The following is a 16199-nucleotide window of genomic DNA, read 5'->3' as shown; positions in this document are numbered from 1 at the left end:
ATGCAAAATATTTATATACTTGAGGCAATCTTTTTGTAAATCGTAACTAACAACCAGATTAAGATTTCCTTCTTTAAGTGTCTAATAGTAATGGAGGAAGAAAAATATTGTTTTGAATAGCTAAAATAAACAACTGAAAAGTTAAACATGCTTAGATTTATTCAGAAAAACATTGAAAACAAAAGAAAGGCCCGTGAAGTCTACATTTAAGTAATAGTAATTTTTGTTTCTTTCAGATTTGCTACTGTTTAGGAGATACAGATCTTTTTTTCAGCTAGCGTGAGAAATAATGAGAAATTAATAAATCAACGGAGATTCAAAACATTTAATCTTTGATTATTCATCGAGTAAATAAAACTTATATAGAAATAATAAAAGAATGAATAAAAACCCTAGAATTGATGAGAAAAGAAAAGATATTTATTCAAAAAGTCGCTTTATAAATCAATTAAACCTCTCTATAAACCAGTTAATATATTGTAGGAAAACTTATATTTTGAAAAAAGATAATCCATTTCAAAAAGTTCATTTTTAAAGTTAATAAATGTATGCTCCGCCGTAGGTAAAATAAAGCTTCCTTATAAGTTCATTAAATAAACTTAGCTTTTATTTCGAAGTTTGTAACTTTATTAAACTAATTGTCAATGTTAGCGTTTGATAGAATGCTTCATGCTCTAAAAATGCTATATGGACCAATATTTCAAAACATAATATGATTCTATTTTTAATATAAATTAAAGATTGTGAAAGGTTATTGTAAAAAAGAATTTGCGCTTAATTTAAGATATTCCCTAACTTTAAATAATTTAAAATATTTATTGACTAGTCTATATTATTTTTGATTATCTTAAAGTGTATTAATAAGTGTTTATTTCACTGCATCCTAAAATTTTTGGATAACATTGATATCAATTTTATGAAGTGTGCATTTTTTAGGCAAAAAAATAAATAAAAAATAAATAAAAAATAAATAAATAAAAGAAATAATGATATTAATACGGAGATATCTAAAAAAAAATAAGAATCGTATATCAGCGCAGTCAATGTACAATTAAAAGGCGTTTCGAATTAAAAAATGTATTTAGATCATCATGATAATTTTTGATTTATTTGTACCAAGTGATATATGAATTTTCTTAGATAAACGAAGTATTGAATAATTTTCGTTACTGAAACATTTACAAAGTAAAAATAAGCAATGTGAAAATTGCAGCAAGATGATTTTGATTAAATACAGCCGAAATAAGTTTTTCAATACCTTAATTTTTGCTTGATCAATTTATTATATAAAATATGAGAGATTTGAAAACTATTGTAAAAGTTTCATTTAAGACATTTTTCAAATCGAATTAATTTGAATTCTCAGCAAGAAATATTTAGAAAATTATCAAAAATTAATGATTGTAAAAGAAGTTTCATATTTAAGTTAGGTTAAAAGAATAAGTTGCCATTTTGGAAGAGTGTTCAAATTTAGAACAATGGAATAAAAAGTGTCCTATAAAGGAAACATTACATTTTCGTAGTTGAACGATTTTCATTTGGACGTGCTATATGTTAAAATATGAGTTCATTCATTTGATTGCCTTCAGTGATGAGAAATTACTTTTCATTCTAACCCAAATATGAAATAGAATACACAATGTCAAATACAAGAAAAAGTAGTAAAAGTAGAATGCAAAATATTGTTTATAGTCTAAGGAATAAGTTGCTTATCGCGCATTTAAATTCGTAAAATATGTGCTTGGTATGTGAATTCTTATTTTCTATGTTACCTGTTCCAGTCCCCAAAGTTTCCAAGATGAGCTAATTGCATATCTTAAACTCTTCCTGAATTACAATTCCAGCGCTCTAAAATAAGAAATTAATCTTGAAATCCTTGCCATTTTGTAACTAAAAGTGGCTCTTACACGTCTTGAATCCCATGCATATTGGAATACCCAATGAGTGATAAAATGTTATCCGAAAACTGAGACACTGTAATTGTGAAACTTGTATGAATCGTCGATCGTTATCACGCCTATTAGCCAACTACCATAGACCATACCTTTATCAAAGTGATAATTTTGTGCCCCGGAGCAAATGCAAATGGTGAGGATCTCGAAAGGAGATATTATCCATGCGAGACTTGAGGAGATTTTTTTTTCTTTCTTTTTTCGGCTGAGGAGGAACTGGAGAACGCCGTGAGGTCCGCATGACCCTTTGGGGAGGTCTTTTCACGTTCGTCTGCATGTTCTTCTGATCGATGATGACACACTTTCTCCTCCGAACAGAAAAACAAAAATTTGAGAGAAAAGGCTACGTGACCCTATTCACAGACGCGCTGTTAAATTTTCGCTTTATTTAGGGTTGTGGGAAAAAAACTGCCCTTATAGTAGAAAGTTATCTATTATTTTGGGTTTCATCATTATCTTCGAGGGCAACTTAGTAACAAAGTGAAAAGTTAAAAGTTATTTATCACTTTGACGTGAGTTGTCATAAAGCAGAATTAATCGCAGTCTAATTTATGATATGATGTACAGATGGCTGAAAAATTTGAAAGCTGAATGTATCAACCAATATGCTAGGATTGTAACAAGGCTTCTATGATGCGATGACAACGATGATTGAAATTATGCAAAATCTTTCGCATTGTTGAAAATAGGCGGACAAATTACAGCATTTTTTTTCTTATTTTTTCAGAAAAGTGTATCACACACACACACACACACACAACACATATATATATATATACATATATATATATATATATATATATATATATATATATATATGCACACTGAGGTGACAGAAGTCGTGGGATACCTCATAATAAAGTGTTGGATCTCCGTTTGCTCTATGAAGTGCAGTAACTCGACGTAGCATGGACTCAACAAGTCATTAGATATCCCGTTCAGAAATACTGAGCCATTTACAGACGTTCATAATTACGAAAGTGTTACCGGTACAGGATTTTGTATAAGAACTGACCTCTCAATTACGTCCCATAAATACTCGATGATATTCATGTCTGGAGATCTAGGGCGGTAAATTATTCACTAGAATTATTCAGAATGTTCTTCAAAGCAATCGCGAACAGTTGTGATCCGGTGACATGGTGCATTGTCATCATTGAAAATTTCATCATTGCTTGGGTACATGAAGTCCATGAATGGTTACAAGTTGTTTCTAAGTAGCTGAACATAACCAGTTCCGGTCAATGATCGGTTCATTTGTACCAGAGGACCCTGTTTATTCTTTGTAAGAAATAGCACACTATTATGGTAACAACAGCTTATACAGTGTCTTGTTAGCAACTTAGATCCGTAGCTTTGTGGGGTTTGTACCACACATCAACCTTTCCATCAATTCTTACCAGATGAAATGACCAAGTAAAGGTTTTCCTGTCGTCTTGAGTCAATCGATATAGTCACGAAGCAGGAAAGGCGTTGAAGGCGCTGTAAAAAAGGTGATGTCAGAACGCGATGTTAGTAAAGGCACTCAAGTCGATCTTCTGCTGTAATAGCCTATTAAAGTCAAATTCGGAGTCTATTAAAGTCAATTAAAATCAATTCGGAGTCAATTCTATTAAAGTCATTATCCTATGAACAAATCCGTTTTTAATTTTACAATGATTCCTGCAGTTATCTCAAGCAGTTTTGCTTGTCTGTTAACAGTGACAATTCAACGCGCTCGTTGCTATTCTCGGTCATTAAGTGTAGACGGTCGGCCATTGCGTTGTTTATGGTAAGTGGTTGTGCCTGAAATTAGTAATTCTCGACACACTATTCATACTGTGGATCACAGAATGTTGAATTTCCTAACAATTTTCAAACGGAATGTCCCATGCGTCTAGATCCAACTACTATTCCGTGTGTAAAGTCTGTTAATTCCTGTTATGCGGCCATAATCAGTCGGAAATCTTTTCACACGAATCACTTGAATACAAATAAAAAACCTGCCAATACACAGCCCATTTGTACATTTTGTTAGAAATACTACTGCTTTCTATAGATCTACACACACGCACACACACACACACACACACACACACACACACACACACACACACACACACACACACACGCACACACACACACACACACACACATATATATATATATATACATATATAACTGGTTGATATACCCGGCGTTGTTGGAGGTTAAAATTTTTCATATATAATATTTTTGATGAATAAACTATTTTTGTATGAAATATGATAATATGAAAAATCCTTTTATTGTCTGCATTTAAAGAAAATGAATATGAAAAATAAGAATTATTACACATTTTCCCAAGATTTTGTATATAATAAACATTCTGTAGAACGACAAATGAAATTTAGGCAAAGTATGAAGAAAAGGATACGGTATATTATTTAAACAGTTTATTAGTTTTGAAATAAAGAGTGCACAAAATATCATCTTCATTAGTTTTACTAGCATGATCATAAAAGGTATTTCTTTTTGACGATACTTGGTGCATGAATGTGCATTACTAGTTTCATTTAAACACATACAGTACATAACAGAAACGGAAGTTTCTTTGTTAAGCATGCCATCATCATGTTGATTTAATTCATTATTTAATATAGTCTCATTCATATTTCTTGAACACTCTTTTTTTTACATCAGAGATGCATTTCATACTTTGCCGGTTTGGCATGAGCATTTTATAAAATTCTTGAGAAATCTATGAAGTGTTTTTATCCGTTTCGTACGTCGCATTTTTCGGCCTGCATAAAATGCCTAGCATAAAAGTCTAGCATAGTCGGGATTGCATAAAATGCCTAGGTCTTTTATAGAAAGCCAGTTTTTGTATATTAATAGTAACATTTCTACATTATATACATACATGCAAAACCACAATGACTTTGATTTATACTAAAATATACTTTTTTTTATAAATGGTTAATTTCTAAATAAAATTAATTTTTTTGAAAAAAGCTTGAACATAGATTTAAAATTTTTTATTAATACACTTTGAATTTTCAGATTTTATCGACTATAAAAAATTTCTTCGAAACAGAGGCTACAAAAATAAAGTTTTTATTTTATGTTGATCACCATTTGTATCATATGCGAAAAAACTTTTCGTATAAAGGGAAAAATCGAGTAATATGGATTCACCACTATTGACAGAAAAAAATTCCACCACCCAAAAAAAGTACCATATAAGATTATTTCTTTTACAAAAAGATGTTTATTTTATGCCTAGTCGTTTATCTGTTTCCGAAATATTTCCATGTTTCTTGTTATAATATATTCGCTTTTTGAGCGCTTCTGGGTTCAAGTATTATGTAAGAAGATAAGACAAGGATTAGCTCGAGGTGAATCTGAGCGTGGTAACGTCAATAAGAAAATTCTTAACATGATTTGAGCGATGATTCTGAGCAAAAGTACTTCTGAAGAATTGTTTAGATAGGCTAAAGAATCGGATATTGAATATAAATTGGAACTAAACTTTAAAAGACAATAAAAAACATTGGGTTTTTCGGCAGATAAAATAAGCAACATAAAAATATAAAGCGAAAATAAATCATACAAATTTTATTGATTTTTCCCCTTTAAATAGATTTTTTGACCAAATTATTGAAATAAAACATGACTATTATTCAATTCGAAAATAAAGAAATATTTGTTTACTGACAATTAGTATCAAACATAAATTTTTAAAAAATTATTTTGATGCCATTGAGGATTATGTTTCTTATGTTTATGGTTAATTAATTGGAATGCTAAGATTGAATGAAATTTTTGCACTCAAATTTTATTATTTAGAACAAAATTTTTTGAACTATGATCCTGATCCCAGCATGGTTCTGTGGCAATGAAAATATTTCTAGTAAATATTTTTATCAGATTTTTCAATGTCGATAAGCAAAATTCATACAATCATTTTGATGTGAAACATTTTATTAAAACATTCCGAGTAATATATTTAATTAGTTTTATGTCATTTGTGCTTGCGTGTAAATATGAGTATATTCGTATATGAGGGATCAAATGGAATCAAATAACCATATAATGTACATCAAATAAGCCTCATCAATTTTATTTTGATATTCATTGCTCACGAAATAAGAGAAAATAATATTTTTTTTATAGTACTGAATGCAACAACAAGCAGTTTGATGTTAAATGACTTTCACTGAAGATTATGATATTCATGCGAATTAGGCGTCACAAAAATTGATTTTAGTTCATGTTTTGTAAAAATTTAGCTTCAAACTAACACCCAGTGTAATCCATTAAAATTTCAGAAGTGCAGCAATCCTATCATTCTAAATCGGACGATATGTAAACTGACTTCTATTATAACCTGTAATGACTTTTATGATAGTTTGATTTCGAGTTGTGTTCTTTAAAGGGAGGAACATTCAGTGTTTTACGTAACACATTATTACCAATTGGATATCTAACCGTCTTGAAATCTAAATTTTGTTCATTCAAGTAAAACAAAAACTTTCTAAAATAATCCTGAATGTCACAGTCTCGCCGATTGCTATTATTTTAGAAAAATGAACAATGCTACTTCCAGAAATGAAATCGATATCTGCTCTATTATATCTCTCCCCCCCCCCAACTGAGTTGGCATGCAGCGAATTTCGAAATGACATCATAGGTTTAATTTATTTTTTCCTGATCAGTTTCGAAAGTTTGGGAACATAAAATACATTTAATATCTATTCCATTGTAAGTGAAATCTTTTATTGTTGAATTATGTTGGATGTGGAAATTCTTTTGCTATTCCATTCAAATAACTGCAAGCACAAGCCTATAAAAAGGCATTAACTTTAAATTAAGCATTTATTTGAAATCAAGTTTTTAATTTTTTTTCTTGTAGAAAGAATCCTCTTAACTTTCGTTTTTGTGTTGGAAAGTGTATTTTCGATCAAAGAGTTATTCGATGTTTTGCAAAATAAAATCTTGAAATATTCAAAATCTTAATATATTTTAAAATAATAGATGATATATCGTGCACTAAAACGAGTTCATTTAAGAAAAGTACGTATGGTAAAGAAAAAACATGAACTTAACATATGTCCGATTAAAGAGTGCTATGCTTGAACAGTAAATTATTCCAAAGCAAGAAAGACTATTAATCTGTTTTATTTTTCTATGTTCGTAGATTTACATCCAAAAACTTCATAAGATATTTTGTCTGTTAGTCAAGAATTCAAAAAAAAAAAAAAAAAAAAATACTGAATTTTTTTTATTGTTCTGTTTTTTTTATGTAAAAGTTAAGTTTTAAACATAATTTATTGTGAAGTTTTCCTTGTCGAGTTAAAATTTTTGTTTTTTAAATTTCAGTTTCTCTGGAGGAAAGATCTATCTTTGGAATTTAATTCGAATCTATAATATTTCATAAGAATAGTAACATCATGTACATCAATGCAGTAAACAAGATTCATCTCATCTGAAAAACCTCAATGAAAATCTCTCCATCGTTGCCTATGCTATGAAAATAATATTCCAGGCGAAGAAAAAATATTTTTTTTTCCCTCGAAGGCCAGTATTATTTCGTAAATGCACTTAATTGGGAAAACAGCACAGCTTGAGGTAAATGAAAGGAATTTAGCTCTAATTCCGCCGAAAATAAAGTAGATTGAACACAACTGTGTATTGTGTGAAGGTTTCAAAATTTTGAAATATACACCTTTTATTTTCTTGTAAGACAGTCGATCATACCACCTCCACTAAATAAACTGGTTGGCCATCTCAATAGAAACAAGTGTTAACAATATTTGTGATTCTAATTAAAATATTTTCACAACACTATAAATCATATTAAGGCTTAGAGAATGCTTCGAGTACTTTTATACCAAGCACCTCAAATAAAGACCAGTTTAAAGGATAAAATATTAATTGATATAGACATATTAAAAATTATTTGATGTTTCATATATAATTGCGGAAGATAAAGGTGTCACCCTGCTTTATTTTGGTATCGTTCATTGTAAAATCATAAAAAAAACCAACCGTAATATTCCAAAAGAATTTAATATATTCCTTAAGATTTTTTTATTAAAAATTTCATAAGGGTCCATCTATATATTAAAATAAGAGTAAACTTCAAAATTTCGAATAGCGATACCCATTTTTGTCATCAAATTTCAAAATTACATCAAAAGTTCTTCCCCGAAACCAAGTTTCATTAGTCTAAGTCCAATCATTTTGAAATTCCGAGCTAGCAAAATTTTGACCTTCTAAAGCTAAAATAAAATTTATGATTTATATTCATATCTTAAAAAATACTGCTGCCATTGACTTAAGCTCTTTGTTATATATTAATATCAGTTATTCCACTCATGTCTCATGACATGTTATTCCACACATTTTAATCATTGAAAAATTAATATGCAAAAAATTCAAAATTAGAGCTCAAAAATGTTTAAGAGGCAACACACTTCAATATGGGTATAAGTTGAAGGAAAAAGTTATTTTAAGGGGTCTTTAAAAATTTCAACTCATTACTAAGAATACATTTCTCTTTACATTAGGTTACCTGTAATGCCTGAGAAGCACTGCATTTTAGGATGCATTCACAAGTTTCAATGTCAGCAGCATTTTATTTGGCACTTACATACTACTGATCATTAATTTCTTTAATCAAATAACATTTTCACGTTGTTGTAATGTAAGAATATATAAAAAGAATTCTGCGGCTAAAAAAAGGAAAAGAAAAAAGAAGTTCCCGTTGTCATAAAATTTTATTAACAATCACTGCTTTTAAATATGGATGGTAGTCTATGAAATTTAAATATGAATTACCTTGATTTCCATGACGGAACGTATTTCCTATTGGAGGGATTGTACTAAGTCCGATGACGGCTATTAAGGCTCAATCTTAATTTCTGTTTCTATGGTTTTCTGTACTGTCACTATGATGGTCATTCAGAGTTTGCCGATGTTTATACAGAACACGAATTACTCCAATATAATATACTTTAAATTCATTTTTACTAATGTGTGTGTGGGCCTTCTACAAAACTGACCATTAGAGCTTCCAAATTTGGCGGATATACTTTGTAAAATGAAAATGTGTACCTCGAAAAGATTTTTTTTTTTTGAAATTTTAATTGCTTAATAATTAAGTGAAATTTTTGGCTTTTTCTCTAGTCAACTTTCGCAAATAGTATACAAAAGAAAGATGACTTTTTGCCTCAGTTTAAAATTCAAAAAAATATCTTTTCCAATGATATCAATTTTTATATATTTTCATTTTGCATTATTAATTAATTTAAAAATATTTTAAGCTCCTTTTACGACAATATATTTTAATGCTTAAATGAAACTCAAATTGTTTTCATTTTTATCTTTGATATTTCATGCTGGAATTTATTTCTATCTTTGTTGATCAAAATATCTTGCTTGTTTCTTCATATTATATATATTTCAATATAAGGCTCGTTTTTAATAAAATTTTTGAAATTCTTTATTACGGACATGCAAAATTCAAATCCAAAAGTAGCATTGGTTAAGTGTGGTCATTTTTAAACTATATTGCTTTTCTCTATGATATAAATTGGACGAGTAAGGATATAGGCACAATAAACAAAATGGCGTAAGCTTCTAAAATAATATGAGTGAGATATATGTTTATCAAAACTTAAAAAATATTTTGCTGCCGACACCATTAAAACAAGTTGCACAAAATATTTAATTGAAACTTCTAGCGACCATCAATCTGCACGAGCTAACTTGTCGTCAAAGGCGGCTAGTTGTTAAATGCTTGGAAGAAAAATAACAATTGCTATTAGTTTCAGTTCAATGTATTTAATTTGGCTGAAAAAACTATGCAGAGGGAATTTGGTTGTAACTTTTACATTAAAATTTTAGATTTATATGAAATTTGGAATCTCTACTTCAATATGATCATAAACAGAATACACCAGACTGTAATTTAATGTGATAACTTAAAAACGTAAAGAATTTGATAAGTTAGATTTTCTATGTAGACTTTGCATCAAAATTACAGACTGAACTGAATCAAATGTGGCCCCAAAGCATCAATAAGTTGAAGCAATTTTCCAAAATGTGTACTTGAATTTCTTTTTAAGTGACGAAACTAAACTAAAAAAAAAAAATTGGAAATTGTGGAAGTATGCCAGAAGTCGAAAAGATAGCTCTTCCACAGGTGATAAATGGATGCACTAACATTGCTTTCTAAATGATAACGAGATATTTGTCAGTGCGAAATCTTTTTTTTTTCTATCTATGGAGCGAAAATTCAACCATTCACTTTTTTTATTGAATGCGATATAAACGAATTTTTTTTATTTACCTTTAATTATATTCCCAATTTTGATCTTTGTCTCTTTACACGAAAAACAAAGGCATGGAAAAAATGTGAGCAATACAAAAAAGTATGCAATGCGTGACCTCAACAAGCGGGCTGGGTTAAGTCAATTTGCGAAGTTCAAGTGGCTTGAATAGAGTATTGAACAGGTGGTTTACAACCAGTTTCATCTCGAATAAAGAGGTGTTCTCTTCGATTGCGTCACTCTTTCATTCTTAAAAAGTTTAAACAAGGAGCCGCGCCCACGTCCGCGAAGATCTCAGACGATTTTTTCGAAAGCCTAATTAAAAGACAGTAATTAACGAACGACTGGCAACAGCTGATAACTTGTTCGTAAGATATGGGTCAAATCGCAGCAAACTTAGTCTTGCGTGTCGTTCACAAACCGTGAATAAATAGATGTGGTGAGCAGGTAAAGCACTTATAGACATCTTTTCATAAATGCACTGCGCAGATAGTGGTCTACATTGCTAGGATTCAGATCATTAAACAGTCGTTACATTTTGCACAATTTTTACTCAAGGATGTATGTTCGCCCAAGATAGTTTGTCTTCCCAGACTTGTCTAAGGAAATAATTCTATTAGATTGCAAAATAGTAAGATTGCGGTTGAAAATAGATTAAAATAATATTTTTTAAAGATCACGTCGCGGCTTATGTATATATATATATATATATATATATATATATATATATATATATATATATATATATATATATATATATATATATATATATATATATATATATTGAATAAATAGGACGTAATTAAAATTGGTTACCACCTTTAACATCCATTTATTGTTAGTTATAAATTTTTCAACATTCATCAGAAGATATTTTTAAAAAGAATATGACTTTTTCTTCTAATACTATATAGATTTATTTAACTTATTTGCAATATTGACGAATACATGTACATTCATAATAATATTGATAGCTGTATTGATTTCTTAAATCTTCTTTGTTAACCTATGATTGTATGACATTGTTTGCAGGTATATCTTTATATGTTGAATAGACATGGAAATAAAATGTTAAAAACAAAATTCAAAATTATTGGGATTAAAATATATCAGATCAAGGAACGCTGCAGTAATATTAAAGTAACGAAAATTGTTTCTCTCATTTGTTTTCAAAACTTCCGTATTATGTAGAATATGTGGCGCTTTAAAGGACATTCTTTATTTTTTTTGTCTAGTTATTTTGAGCAGATTACTCTATAAAAAAGAAGAAGAAAAATATTTACAACAATAACGATTTAACCTTTGTAAACCGAAACGTAATTATAGAATCTTAATTGATGTATAAATAGAAGCTCAGAATATCGAATTTCGCACGGATCTTTGGCAATGCCTTTTCAAGCCAAGTTGACAACTTTTAAGATTTTGAAGTTTGGATTTGGTTGAGAATTATGAAATATTGTAATTTAAAAATATTTCTTATTTTTCTTTTCTGAAAATATCAAATATTACAAAATTTGATACCACATACTCACTTTTGATTCATCTGAACAGTTTTTACATAAGAAAAAAAAACATACATGAAAACAATATCGCATCCGTGGCAACATATCTAGATTTTTTTTCATTATTAATGTAAAAATATTATGGTTTTGTACCAAGCCTCAAAGAAAGTTAAAGATTTGGGACTAATGTTCTGAGTTACACAAATTTTTTAAATAAACACTCAGATCAATTATTGGCAATAGAAAGAAAAGAGTTCTACGTATCATGTTGAAGAATAAGAGAAAGGACTATTTTGACATGGAGTCAATCTTCCCTTAAAATAATTGTTGAAATTGTAAGTGCGTAAATGAGGAAAAAGCTGGTTTATAAGGCTATTTTTAGAAAAAGACGAATGAGTTAGAACAATCGAAAGCCCGTATCGTATAAAGTGGGTTAAACTTTTGAAAGAAAGGAAATAATAAAATGAATTACTTTCATTTCAAGAAAATTTTAATAATATTTTTACCTATGTAAAAATTTTTTAAGAATACATATTTTTAATAAGATAGATTTTTGTAGAAATCGCTCGCATTTTTTTATTGTTTTTTTGTGCCTATTCCAAAATGGTACTTCATCATTTTTTTTTCAGAAACAACTGCAGCCAACTGCATCAGAATTTGTGTGAATATTTTAAATAAATTTGTTATCAGCATTGGTAATTTCATTCATGATTTGATGAGAAACAGAACAGACAGATAACAAAAAATTTATGAAATAAATATTGTGTCATAAGAAAAATACTTTAATTTTTTAAATATGTTTTTCATTTCCAAAATGTTTCTTTCGTTTCTAAAACGTTAAGCAAGCTTAAATCTTATTTTTTAAATTAAATATATTTATTTTTGACAGGAAATGTTTTTCAAAATAAAGTTCAGGAAATATAAAAATTTAGAACTTACCGAAATTGGATGAATTTTCTTAATACAAATTTCAAAAATGTATTCTTTAACCCAATATTTTATTACATTCAAGCTTAAAATAAATTCATCCCAGCAGAAAAATTATCACTCTTTAAGGCATTTCTGTTGATAAAAAGTTAGAAAGTCGTAGTAATTAGTCACTTTAAAAAACATAAATTAGCAAAATATTTCCATTATGAGCTAAATAAATAAATAAAATGTCATCAATATAAAACATAAATGAAATTAAAGAGCTTTAGTGAAAAAAAAAATACATATTTCGCAAATGTATTTGAGATAACGCAACAAAAGAGTGAGTATGCATCACATAAACAAACAAACAACAACAAAAAAAAAACTCTTATTCATCATCACAAATGTAAAATCGTTTGGTATTTCAGAATTATTTGTTGTAATTTTTTATTTTTTGAGTTTGTTTGTTCGCATTTAATATTTTGAATGCAGCATTTATGAATAAGTAGCATTACATTTGGCATTTTATTTTCTAATTTCTATTTTTTTATGTAAGAATATCGACGAGTAAATATTAAAACTACACCTATTAAGTATGATGTGTATATATATATATATATATATATATATATATATATATACATTATTGTTTACTCAAAATTTACGCTTTATTTTGTTTATTTTTTATCATCTGAACGAAAATAAATTTTAATAATAAAAATTTTGAATTTATAATTTTGAAAAGAATAATTAACAATTGTATTTCAATAATGTGCTATGTAGTTTCTTCCACATGATTTATAAATAAATATTCAAAATTAAAAAAATGCGAAGGGCAACAGAAATTTAAAGCAGAATCGTTTGGCTCATTGAAAATCTTTCAAAGAACATTCTAAAAAATTTGGAATTTCTTGTTGGCAAAATAATTACAATATTTTAAGAATATTCTCATTGCTTCATAATTTAGAAATTTTAAAAAGCAAGTTTCTTTAAATCCTAACAGAAATTTATAGATGTTTTATATTATAGAAGAAATGCTATACTAAATGTATGCAAAAATCTTGCTTAATTGAAGAGGAATTCACACTGCAATTTTTTTTCCAGAATTCTAAAGTAAGTCACTTTGTTTCACACCATACTTTCAAATATAATTATTTGATTCCTTCTTTAAATTATCCGATTACAATGATGACGATTTACTAAATATAATTATTACAGTATTCTACTATATTACCTCTAAATAGCTTTTAAAATAAACAGTGAAATAAGTGTTCAAGTTTCTGTAGTTAGTTTTGATAGTTTTATTAGAAAGAAGGAGGGAAAATGCTCCTTTTCAAAACAGTTTTTATATAAAAAAATACTTAATTAAAGCAAAACTATGAATTTTAATTTTATGCTTAGAAGTTATTAGAATTCAGATTAATCTCAAAATAACTTCATATAAGAAAAGTAGTTTATTCAAGTATTTGACGATATCAAAAACTGTTTACCATGATTATCGAGTAACGAGCAAAACTAATTACATTTGAGCTGAGATTAGCCTTTTCATAAAATTTTCTCCTTTAAAGATGCTGGAAGGCTGAGTATATTGGAAAATCTCGTTGTATTTATGAAAACATTTTTCGAATGATTATTGTTTTCGTTGTATTTTACGAGGAAAATGTTTCTAAATTTTATCGAAGGGCAGTAATATCACAGTTAAAAATAGCAAGCTCTTATAAGTTTAACCATTGATAGAAAATCATATATTCATACAAAGGTCATAAAATTTTTTCTAATTAAATAATAGTTTGCAGAAATTTTTTATTATTTATTCACCATTATAATTTCCACTTTTGGCGATCAACTCGTTCGCCGAGGAATTCTGTTCTTTTTAATTTCAATTAAATCTGTTATGCATGACTTTAGTGCTTTGATTCCATCAAGGAAATATTTTTTAAATATCAAAAATTTGTTAGAGATTAAAGATCTGCTATTTCAAAATCTTTAAAACTGTTCTGCGTATTGTGTGTTTGAGCCTTCCTAATTGAAACAAGTTTCAATATACCATTAAGCATAACTGTCCCGATAATCTATCTTCTAAATGCACGTTGTCTTTCATGATACTATTACTTTACTTTTCTATTCCTTGTGTGAAATATACAAATACTAAACAGAACCCTTTTTTTCTTTAGTTTCAACAATGGAAGAAATCCAGTGAATTATATGATTTCTGCCATTGAATATGCGATGAAATAATGAAAATGGTTTAAATATCATTCCGACAGTTGAATATAGTGTAGAAAAGTGCCAATAAATTATAATTTTAGAAAATTGCCAAAATTCAGAGAAAAGATTGCATAAAAACTAAATTGATAATATTCAAAAGACATTCTTCAACATTTTAAATTGATGTAAAAGCAATTTAGTACAATAATTTCTTTCAAAAAATATCCCGAAAAATACGAAAATATTTCTTTAATTTGTAATAATTATAAAAATTGCTTAATTTGTAATTCTAAGTAAAATAAAATAATTCCCCAAAGTGTCCATTGAAATTCTCCAAAATATATTTGTGTCAAATTTGGTAGGCCTACATGTAGTTGGTAAATTGTCTGGCCTATCGAGTGCAAATTTACAATTTTTCTCATTAGCTTTAAAGCATATTTTTGCACAAAAAATATTTTTACACTTTAAATTTCAAAAGATAAGCTTTTTAATGATATCAGTTTTTTTCCATATAGTTCTCTTCAGGCACCAATAAGTTATTATTTTTAAGCATATTTCGCAACAATACATTTTATTATTTAAGTCATTGCATTTTCATTTTTGCGCGTTGCAACGGTATTAAAAACATTTCATTTTACGAGGTGAATTATTGCTGCTATATAATTAATAGAAAAATCTAAAAATAGATTAACATCTAAAATGCTCTCATTCTACGATGTATTTTAAACATGAGAATTATTGAATATCCTTTTTTTCTTTTTCTTTTAAAACTTTTAGATCATCCAGTATATTTCTTTTATTTTTCTTTTGAAACTTTTAGATCAGGCATCGAATTCTATAATCACTTCTTTTATATTATATTACTAAACGAACACTGTCTTTAAAATCCATAATATATAAATAGAGAGTAACTGATGCTTTACTAAATGTTATATCTAGCATGATCAACACATGAACAGTTTTTCAAACCAAATTACTTCATAACTTATATCAATAGCTTTTTTCTTTTTCATTATTATTGTAAATATTAAAAGTACCATCATAACCAATTAAGTAATTACTATATTTAAAATAAAAATAAAAATCGGAAGGAATATTTCGAATTACTCACCATCGATATCAGAAAATCTCAGCCACAATGATGTTATCAAAAATAGTCAACAAATGTCATTCAAATGTTTTATTTGTGCTAATGCGTAATTATCAAGCAAGTAAAAATTTAATATATATTAGTCGAATTAGTCGAAAATAAAATAAAACTTTATTTTTATTATTATTTTTGAGTACTTTTAGTCATATTCACTATATTGTTTCAGTCAATAACAGTCAAA

Source organism: Argiope bruennichi, chromosome 1 (assembly GCF_947563725.1).
Source record: "Argiope bruennichi chromosome 1, qqArgBrue1.1, whole genome shotgun sequence".
NCBI lineage: Eukaryota > Metazoa > Arthropoda > Arachnida > Araneae > Araneidae > Argiope > Argiope bruennichi.
This window is presented reverse-complemented; position numbering follows the sequence as displayed.